We start from the raw sequence: 12,230 nt of genomic DNA, 5'->3' as shown, positions 1-12,230 counted from the left end.
TTAAACAAAATAAAGCTAGCATTAGCTAAACTAAACCTCGTACTCGAAATCTATCATGATTACAGTGCAATCAAACAAACAATATTTTAGTTAAAATCAGTTATGAAAAGGGGAATAAGCCTAAAGAGTCACCATAAACAATATAACCTTTAAAGCCGTAAAAAATCTGACCCAGATAAAAAATCACTTAATTTTACGACAGAATATACTTTATTTTTAAGTAAATATTGGAAATGTCATCTGATTTACATCATTGAGGGTGCGTCTAGCAATAAAAGTTGTGAATCTTGAAAAGGTGCATTCAAAAATTTTGTATACCGGTTTTGTATGTTATCTTTAGTTCATTATTTCGTATATTTCCACAAAACCAATTTGATTTTAGTTATGTGTGCGACTTTAAACACATTCGTTTGCCATTTTCGTACGGTGAAAACATACCATGGACCCCAAAATTTAAGAAGTAAGTCAGGCTCAGAAAACCAATTAACTACTTGCCTATGATGAAGAAGAATCAACCCCTTATCCATCGACTTCGCACATAAAACATACAATTTTTTTCTAGGCTCAACTGATGTTAAGTGATCCGCCGCCCAAGGACACTCACATTGCCAGAAGGCTCGCAAGTGCGTTGTCGGCCTATGAACTTAATTATTAGGAAAAATTCGTAGTTATTAGAACGGTAATCCACGCTACATAGATAGCTACTTAAATTCGGAAAGTACACGGCCTTACGCGTAAAAAAATCAGGTTATCAAACCACACCCAAACACCTAGTTTTTATTAGCAAACTAGAGTAAAGGCGGATAACCTTGGCATTCCGAATGCAGGCATTATCACTGCATTTAGGTCTCACGACTGGACCTAGCATAATGAGTTGTTATCAGCGCCGATAAAAGTATAATATTGATCTACTATCTAGTTTATCCAATGACACTTATTAAACAAGGTCAAAGCTCTTTGGGGATTTATATGAAAAAGATAAAAGGGTCGAAATGCCTTTTTTCTGGAGCCATACGTTTAATTCGAAGCTTTTGAAGTATATACAGATAAACATATAAGTATGTTATGTCAATTTAATGACTACTCTTATCAGAAACAGTTATTATGAAACATTATATTATTCGTATTAGAAAATTTAAATACCTCATTGTAATAATAAAAATAATAAAAAGAAAATTAAAACAAATTTAAAAAGTTTGGTCCCTGTGGCAGTGTTTCCATTTTTTTTTTCATTTAGAGGCTCTTGGGCCGTGGGGTTCAAGTGCACAGGTGCTAATTAAAGATTTAAGTTGGCGCCTGGTAGATATTACTGGTGGCCCCAGAGCTGGTGCTCTCCTTGCTCAACGAATAAGTATCGCAATACAGCGAGGAAATGCTGCCAGCATTAAAGATACACTGCCACAGGGACCAATCTTTATAATTTATTCTTATTAAATTTTTAATTATTTTTATTATTACTATGTAGGTTAAGAAAATTGTAAAAACTGTGAATTTATTTGATTGTTATGATTACGAATGCCTCATTTTTATTATTATATTATAATAATTCTTGTTTATAATATAAATTGAACCTAACGACACTGAAGCGCATTTTTCCATTGCGCTTAATGTATAGACGAATTAATAGATTAATAAACCATTTTTAAACTCTTTGTTAAAATGTTATTTAAGTTTGCATACCTATTAACTCAGTTAAGTTAAGAAAAATATTTAACTGAAATTTAGAACGCTACACTGATTTTAATGTATAGAAATGTAATTAAGCTAACACTAGTTCCACGTGGACACATCATAATTCGGTATGAACTTACTATAAAGGCTTTACTCAAAACAACGAAACAAACAACTTTCATTATATGTGACTTTGAGTTAGGTCATGGAAAATAAACTACGCATGTATTTAATTAAAATACTTATCTTAATTGTCTGAACAGATAGTTTTGAATATTCCATTAGAAGGTAAACAATTCAATTATTACATGACATAGTTAATGTAAGAATTAAATGTGATTTTAGTTTTTAAATAACAGTATCGCATATGGCGGAAGACCTTGATTCCCCATAAAATTATTTCAGATTCATGAAGACTGAACGTTCTCGAAAAATCGGTCCAAAAGTATTCGCTTTCAATGTGGCCAAATAATGTCTGTTTCTATTTTCCATTTTTTATATATTCTTACAAATACTAGAAATAAAATTGTGAGGGAAAAGTTTCTTCGAAAAGACCTCTATTTTACAGTAATTTACCTCAGAGGATATCGACCAAGAATCGCCAAGTTCCTCCAGCAAATGCCAATTGTACTTCGTTACCGGAGCAATAGTTTTCAAGAGAAATCTTTGTAATTTTCCGAGATTTTCCCATATGCCGTAAGAGATGTCAATCTTAAAAAATATACCTGATAGGTAAATCCTACACTTTTTAATAAATTTAATTCGACTAAATTGCATAATCATGCATCGCGGTGTAAATCATCAAAATAAAGTCGACAACGCATTTGCGAACACTTTGGCAATGTCTATAAAGGCGGCGGGCGGTATCACTTAAGTTTGTCCCTGTTGATAAAAAAAATGTACCGCCTATATACCTCCGAAAATGAAAGGGTATAAAAATTTTGAGATGTCTATTATAAATCTTCTTTGTCTATGGAAACCAACATAGTTTAACGCATCAACATGCACATTATAAAGAAAGCGAAAATACTAATCAAATTGTAATGCCTATCAAGATTCATTGGCCACAGTGTATGTTGCATTACTTATTAAACCTCAAACGAATGAAGATACCAATTATTACGTAAGGATTTCGATATTAAGAATTAAATTTCCGGTGAATGGTCAGAACTATCTCAACGTGTTACATAATCGAAACGCGGTGCGCCTTTGTTTCGTTTGAAAGTGCATTGTTTTTAATTCTCGTACATTTTTATCCGTCTCTTTTTATCACAGCGTTAGCACAATTTGACAGAAAGAAACAAATTAGTGCTTGAATGCACTTAAGACATAATCAGCAAAAAAAATGCAAAATGGTTGCAGCTCCTTACAAACATTTTGTAAAACACAACATAAAACAATTTCTTACAAATAATATACACGAAGAAACGAAGTTCGCGGGGGCAGCTAGTAATTAATAAAATTACCCAACATAAAACAATGATAAAGAACAATCACAAACCAATTTGTCCACACGTAGAAGGCATTTAGATTATAATAAGTTTTCCTGTATTGCTACAAAGTTTTCTCTCCGATACGTAAAGGTCACGACTCTGGCATTTCCAATTGTCTAATTCAATCAACTCTCAGCCCACAATCATCTTTAGCGTAACCAATGTTTAGGAAATACAGATAAAATAATACAGAGTTTAACTTTATACATTAAGATAAGGTTTTTAAACATAAATATCAGTTACTCCTAACGAAATAGAAGTCAGATATGCCAACGGATCAAGCAATTACGCATTGAACTCCGGGGTCCTTGTTTCAATAAAATAAATAAATCGTTGCCGCTACAACCTTTTAAGGTCTGAGCCGCAGAATCTAATAGGCAAGTAGGAGATGAATCTAAAAGGCAAGTAGGAGATCAACCTATGCCTGACACACGCCGACTTTTTGGATCTGAGGCAAGCCGGTTTCCTCACGATGTTTTCTTTCACCGCTCGAGCGATTATTAAATGCGATCATAGAAAAAAGGTCCATTGGTGTGCACCAAGCCAGGGATCACCCCTCAGGGATGAGAGTCGCACACTGAAGCCACTAGGCCAAAACTGCTCATTGTTTCAATATCCAGCTAAAAACAAATTGGAAGGTAGTGAAACAGTCGAAGAAACTTAACCTTTCCTGTGTTTTCAACAGTATCCGATTTAACTAGAAAACATTTGCGATGATTTTAATATAAGTACAACTTTGAAATTGTCTTTTGCTTGGCAGGTTATAACTATTTTAAGGCTTGTATGAGGTTATGTATTTTATAAATATAGTAAAGTAGGAATTTATTCTTTACAAAAATATCATATTTAGATATTTTTTTTAATGTAACAGGAGGCTCGCAAGTGCGTTGCCGGCCTTTCAACCGGTATTTTTTCTTGAAGGACCCCAAGTCGAATTGGTTCGGAAATACTTCAGCGGCAGCTGGTTCCACATAGTGGTGATGCGCGGCAAAAATTGCCTTAATAAACGCTCAGTTGTAGAACGACGGACCTCGAGGTGATACAGATGGTATTTTATATTCTCCCTTGACGTCCAATTATGAAACTCAGCTGCAGGTATTAAATTAATGAGAAGTGAAATGGAAAACTGTTTGCCTGCTCTCGAATAATACATAGGACCACAGATTTTTCTATATTTTTGCCCAAACAAAAAATGTTTAACGGATATAATATGCTACCTATATGTATTTTTTATGAGTACATATCTTTGTTTTGCACATGAACATTAAATTATGGTATCGAAAGCAGCCAACACGCAAATGTTTCTTGCATAAATCATGAGTTTGCGTTCATCCGTGTATGAATGTACACATATTTTATATTGGCTGTACTCGCAAACGAACTATTTATTGATTATTACGAATAATCATCTAAATTATCTTCTACTTAGCATATTAAATACCCGCCGGTCCTATACTTCACAGCGCAAAGGTTTTTAATCAGTATTTATATGCATAATAACCTCTTTTTTAGGTCTAGGCTTGAGATTTATGTATCTGTTTCATGATCATTTGTCAATCTAATAGGCAAGTAGGTGCAGATCAGCCTCCTGTGCCTGACACACGCCGTCGACTTTTTGGGTCCAAAGCAAGCCGGTATCCTCACGATCTTTTCCTTCACCGTTCAAGCGAATGTTAAATGCACACGTAGAAAGAATGTCCATTGGTGCACAGCAGGGGATCGAACCTACGACCTCAGGGATGAGAGTCGCACGCTGAAGCCACTAGGCTAACACTACTGTATAATAATAATCCCACTAAAACGCTACAATTACTATTTTTTTTAAATAAAATAAGGGGCTCCTCTGATGTTAAGTGATACTGCCGCCCATGTATATTCTATATGCCAGAGGGCTCGCGAGTGCGTTGCCGGCCTTTTAAGAATTGGTAATTTTATAATATGACAAATAGCGGTAGCGGAATCATATTTTCAATTTCGGTATCTTAGTCGAGTATTGAAACATTTAAAAATTAATTTAACAAAAATTTACATACATATAACTATGTTTAAACAATTTGTTTATCTTTCACTTCACAAAATAAGCAACTTAACCATTGAAATTGACACGCAAACACTTGCACAAGTGACTGCTGATAATTGCAATTTTAAAATGTTTGAAAACTGGGTTTATTACCCGTTTACTTCGAGACCAACGACCGAAACTTTTCCACTGTACACATTATGCAAAGATAGATTAAGCGAATATTCCTTGCCTCGATTCACATTAAAAAAGAAGGATTGTCTGTTGACTTAGTGGAAGTGCTTATAATTATACAGTTTGAATTAAGTCTAATTTTGCTGTGACAAGAAATAGTTAAGTAAGACGTTATTATATTTAACTAACTACGGATTGAGTTCCCGTTTTTAAGTTCGAGTATTATCATAGTGGTTGCCTGGAAGAGATCGCTCGAAAGAGATAAGGCCGCCATTTCGCCAGCAACGAAGTGTTAATAAATAAATATCAATACTTCGTAGGGAAATAACATTTTGTTCGAGTTACAAAGTCCTAATAATTCGAGATACCGCGTATTTAGGAGTTCAGTGGAAGGGAATGGCAATTTTTTTCGACTTACTGAGGATTTTGACTTAACAAGGTTCGAGTTATAGAGATTCCACTGTATACCAGAATGTATAAGGAATGTAATTGAATGTAATTTCACTCTAGACAGTTAATAATGTTCAACATTTAAATAACTATTTGGCACTGGTATGGTGAATTTTAATGGAATGGCTTTTTATTAAATTTATTTTACAGAATTATATAATCTAATCATGGTATATTACATTTCAAAACCACTGCTGTTTGTATTAATGGTAACAATAGCATTCTTGTCAGCAACGCGAAAAATGCATATAAAAATAATTCTTCATCTTTTTATTTGTTGCTTATCGTTAGGCTATCCAATAACTGACCGGGTAGTCCATTTATTAGCTGCGGTAGCAAATACCTCATCGTTCTCTCACCATAGACGTTGTTTGCTCTCGCAGAACAGACCCGAACTGTATAGTGTGTACGTCCCTAAGCTGACTCAGAATCGCGTTGTTATTTTTGAAGTGAAACTTCTTTAGGCGCATGAGGATAAATTATAAAAAAAAATTTACGGATACGTCACGAAGATTGGCAGCGTTTTTGTCGAAGAAAAGGGAGAGACCGATTGAGAGAGCGTGAGAAGGGCGAATCACCTTATAGAAATATTATTTTTTTTAAATTAAAGTTTCGTAAAGATAATTTATGAAATATTAGTATTTTATATTTTATGCAAAATAATTTATTGAAATCTCAAATGAAGAGTTGTAAATTAAAATGCAACGTGTTTTTATCATCGAAAAAACTAAATTTATTATTTTATACGTAATTTTCGACACTTAATATTTTAATGACAAATTAATTCATTAAATTCCTAACATATCTTCCTTTTATGTCTTCCCTCTAAGTCTCGGAAATCTAAAGTTTTAGATTTATGTAAATATGAACAAAACTTAAAAATTGTTTGCCAAAGAAGTTTCACTTCTGACATGTAGTACGCGCGCACTTTTTTTATTATTGTAACAATACCTTGTAAGTGCGTGAATAATGTGATAACTAGTAAAACCACAGACACTCAATGATACACACAAAAATGACTCATACAAAAAATGTAAAAAAGTTTGCTTTCAAACATTGCACATCAAGGCTCCGTTGCAACACGCAAATATCATTGAATTGACGTTCTGATCCGCGGCAAATCTTTGTTGCATCAGATTGGAATGTTACATACTTGCTCTTCACTTAGCGCGATTTTTTCAATTTGCCTCTGCTCAAAAACATATGAATTGAAAGGTGAATGTCTATTTATTTTGTTAAAAAGGTTATCTGTGATGAAATGCTATTTATCTTTCCTAATATGACTGAATAAAACTTAAAAGCGAATCACGTATCGTAATATTTGATTTAGAAACGTCTAAATGATTCTTTTTTCTATAGATGTCTTTAATAGTCATAATTTTAAATTAAAAAGACATTAAAACAGGATTGCTTAAAATAAGAATGTCATGTTTAAATCACATGTTAAAGCATTTCATATAATATTAGTTTTGGCTAGAGAACGCGCGATGTCTATAGTCTATGGAATATTACAATTTAACTAATCTGTGGCCACAATCAGTCTGTGTTTGGCGCCATTCATACATCTTTTCGTAAGGTAATTGTTACCATGTTTTTTGTATGGTAATCTTAGTACTAACTTGAATCCGCGAATTCCGGCATTCTATTAAAAACTTTTTCTTAAAATTATATTTTTCATTTGTTTACTCCACTTCGAAGTTTGGTAATTTAATTAATTATTCCACGAACATAGGCGTTGCAAAAGTAACCAACATAATATAAACCATCAGTTGCTCAATTCTCTCACAGGATTACTTAAATATGCTATTATACCACTGACTTCGGGACGGATTTAATATACAAACCAGAGTATAGGTAATACATAAAAAACAACAGAGTAAAGGAAAAACGAATTCATGAAATAACTTAGCCCACAGATTCCACACATGATTGGCTGAAATGTCACAACCCACATCTGTCAATCAAGAACATTACTTCATAAATCATTCGATACTAAGACTATTATGAAAGAATATTTGATGTTATAAAACCATATAAGGAAAACGGCCTTTTAGCTGACTGCTGAAGAGTTATGGATTACGAATGTCTTGTGTCATTTTCCTCATGTTTTTTAAACATGTCCAATAAAAGTGGATCTCTAAGTCTTTTTAAGGCCCTATTTGGAACATTAGTTTTCTTTTTTGAAAAATGAATACGCATTTATTATATAAGATCTCTAGGAAATTCATATTTATATAATTTATTAAAATAATAAATGGCTCAAATATAAGTCTTTCCTCCAACTTCAAATTCGTTCTCTTTAGAGTAGAGACTTTTGGGCCATGGGGTTCAAGTGCACAGGCGCTTATTAAAGATTTAAGTTGGCGCCTGGTAGATAGTACCGGTGACCCCAGAGCTGGCACATTCCTGGCTTAACGAATAAGTATCGCAATACAGCGAAGAAATGCTGCCAGCGTTAAAGGTGCACTGCCACAGGAACATTTTAAATTTCTTTGAATTTTCTTTTTATTAATTTTAATGGTTTTTATTATTACTATGTAGGTTAAGAAAATTGTTAATACTATATATTTGATTGTTATGTTTACTAATAAAAATTAATGAAATAAATCAAAACTGAAACTCGTATTTGGAAAGCACAATGCTGATGATAAAACCATACTTCCAGTGACATCTCTTGGTGCATGTATAAAGGTTTTTAATTAAATTTTGTCTTATTAGAGACGCAATACAACAATACCCGTGCTTATTACTCATTAGTACAGTCAGAAAATACATAAGTACAGTCGGCAAACCCTCTTTTGACAGTTTTTTGACAGTTTTTTTGCTCGACTAATTCGTTCGCCGTAATGTCAGCAATAACTCAGTATTATCTCGATTAAACCTAAGTCAAATGCACGAATACTGAACGAATAAATTGTATTAATGGATTGAATTAGATTGCAAATCTTCCACGTCCTCATAAAACAATTTTAATGATGACGTGTTCAATACAAGCATTAGTATATAATCTATATTGATACATTACCACTATCTCGCCTCGCTTATTTGTGATACAACAAACAATATTTATAAGTTCCCTTATTACTTTTCAATGAAGAAATAACAGTGCCTCAGGTTTCTGTACCGGACGCCTAGATCAATTTTCTGTATAGGTAATAGGTATGTGATCAGCTTTCTGTGTCGGTTTGGGTTTTAGATGTTTCTGTTTCCTACCTTTGCTGTATTAGCCAGTATTAATACTGTCAAAATCTGTTATAACGACATCGATGGAACTACTCATATTTGGTCGTAAAAACCAGGCAAACACACTAAAATATTATGTGTTTAAATTTAATCTATAATTATCAAATTTTTTTTAATCTAATTTAATCCATTTAATTAATTCAAAACCATTATCTTATAAACTTGTTTTAAATTAACCCTTATCAAAAACAACACAACACAACGTAACATTTATTATTAACGAAACACACACACAGAAAAATAACAAAAATTATGGAATAAAGGACATTTTAAGTGTGTAATGTGTGTGTGCTGTAACTGGCCCTGACTCAGAAAAAAAGAAAAATAATCTAATAATAATAGTAGGAAAAATAATAATAGTAAAATTAACATTCATAAATGTAACTAAGCGTTTTATAAGTAGTAATGATCTAATATGTAGGTATTCCATACAATTTTCTTCTATTACTCAATTTATCTGACGGCAGATTTTAAAGACCGGATACAAGAGATTATTAGATATTAAAATTAACTTATAAATTACCTGCCATTGTATACACTGACATACTTCGATAATTCCTGCAAATTTCCTTAAATATTATTAGCATAAACAAAGAACATATTTTCAAGTAGGTCCTTCTAATCATTATTTGAAGAACTTGTCCATAGCAGATCTTGAGAGCGACTGGAAATTATTACTTTACCAAAAAACAGAAAAGAACAACTCCCATAAATTGAGAATCCTCTGTTTGAAGACATTATTATATATTTAGTCAATTTGGAAATTTATAAAGCTACTATAATTTTAAACGATTATCCAAATTAAGTTAAAAAAAGTTAAAACATTAACACTTTAAATTTTGTTTGGATTTATAATATCTTCTTATCAATCAAGTCATAACATTGTCTACAATGAATGTTATGAGATGTTCCTGTGTTGAGTCTATTCGTTGTAATAACTCGTCTCCTATTTAATTATAACTAACATGAAACTAAATTCACTTTGTACACTTCTAATATTAAAAAAATTATAATATTTTTCGTTTCGTCCGACCAGTTCCTACCAAACCAAAATATTTTTTGCTGGGAATTGAACTCAGAACCCACGAGATATGCAAAGTGCATTTCAATTAACTTTTGCTTAAAATACATAATATTTATTTGTTATTAACACCTACACAAAATTTTATTTTATTTGAAATCATGGTTCACGAGTGCAGTCTTAGATTCTAAATTGCTCCTAATTTGTGCCAGTTTCAAATGTTATCTTAAAAAGTCAAAGTTAAGATACGCTTGACCTATACAAGTTCGTATATTTTAAGACTCGAAGTCATACAAGATACATTCTAACACTGGCTTCATATGAATCCTAATAGTTTTTTCATTATTATTGAAAAAATACATTTCTTTTTAAATTATTACAAATATTTAACCAATGAATTTAGAAGTATCTCGTAATAACCGGGTTAGATATCGGTACTTGAAATAGAGTTCGCTGGTGTGTGCAGACACATTTGTCCACTATATTCTCCTGTGTAGGCAAGTCGCAATCTATTAAAAATGTCTAGATTATTATAGTCAAATCGGTCTAGAGAAGTGGGCTTAAACGAATCTTTTAATCATATTTAAATATATTTATTATTTTAAGTAATATTTTTTGATTCCTTATGAGAAATATATATTATTTTCTTGGAAGAGTCAATTCTTTCACAAACCAAAAAGACCGAAAGAAAACAGAAAGCGTGGGGACCAGTAACTGTTAATATAAATATAATGTCATTTGTTTATTATATTGAAATACAGTTTTTGTAGTTTTTTTAATAATATTCACTACCTCAACGTTATGGTTTCTTAATCAAATTGTTAATTTAGTTATTACCCTTTAAAACATCTCGTCCGTCGTAATAATAATTACGGATACAATATTACATCGAATTTTCTTTACAATAAGTTCATAACTTCAGCAAAGTGAAATCGAAATAAAACTTCATAGGGAATAGTGAAGTGTCTATGATGGTAATCATATATATCGAAAGTCGTTAAAATATATTATAATTTAGGAAAGGTACTATAAATTTTATGCTAAAATAGAGTAAGAACATATTGAAAATGTATGTCCCCGAAAACGATAACATATTTTTTATTAAAAACCTGGTGACGGTACCTTTCAAAAGTCAATTTAAATTTAAAGTTTGTGAATCCAAAAAGTGCAATCGCGGAAGCGGAGCGCGGAAGAAACTGTAAGAATCACTAAAGGACCCTTATACATTTAACTAACCTAACAAGAACCAGTTTAGACAAGATAAAGATACAAAAAAAAACTGTGGAAGTCTGGAAATTGATTTAAAATGAAATCAAGAAGGCAATATTGCGTGAGAACGATTTTCATATACGTTAACTGAATTGCGATAGAATTCTTATTACAATATCTACAATAGAAAATTTTATTTTAAAAATGTCGCGCTCCTTTCGAGGGTGAAATTCTATTGTGTGCTGTTGTCATCCTGTCAGCTTCATTTCAGAAACAGTTTACCCGTTATTACCATAAAATATGAAAACATAATTAATATTGTGTTTATATTGAAAAGGTCCAAAGAAATTATATTTTAACCAGACATAGAAAAACTGTGTAAATCAAGACGAGAATTGACCTTAAAGACTAGTCCTACTTCTGAACCGGAATAATTTTGGATTTATTCAACAATTGTAAATAAATTCTATATTTTCCTCATATTTATTTATTATATCCTTTGTCGTGATATCATGTAACGCCGTAAATAATAATAATAATAACATGCATAGCTTCAAAAAAGGTTCCATATGTACGTGTTGGTTTAGAGACAGCCTAAGGATATTAGGTTCCTTACCCCTTTGACCCAGAAATGGCATGCTTAATTGACTAATTTAAAATTATAATATATGTTGTTTTTAATCTATTACATAGTTTCCATGTTATCGCTGAATAGCTACAATTATTATAATTTATTGCATTTTCATTACTTGTGTAATAATAAAATAGCACACATTATTCTCATTATGTCAGCTATAAAGATAATTTTAAAATTGCTGAACGACAATTAGCCGCAAATATTTGGCCTGACTGGCAATGCAAGGTGTCGCTAGTTATGTATGCGAATATAATTGTAACGCAACGCTAAAGAAAATCATTGGAAAGTTGATCTAACGAGCATCTCTAGAAA

General features: G+C 32.0%; 1 protein-coding gene across 1 annotated transcript in view; it reads right to left on the bottom strand.

Annotated features, from left to right (window-relative positions):
- Positions 1-12,230, bottom strand: part of LOC125053244 (terminal nucleotidyltransferase 5C) — a 161,454-nt gene that overhangs the window by 148,800 nt on the left and 424 nt on the right. The window lies entirely within an intron of this gene.

This window comes from Pieris napi, chromosome 10 (assembly GCF_905475465.1).
Source record: "Pieris napi chromosome 10, ilPieNapi1.2, whole genome shotgun sequence".
NCBI lineage: Eukaryota > Metazoa > Arthropoda > Insecta > Lepidoptera > Pieridae > Pieris > Pieris napi.
The sequence above is the reverse complement of the archived record's forward strand: the minus strand, read 5'-3'. Positions and strand labels throughout refer to the sequence as shown.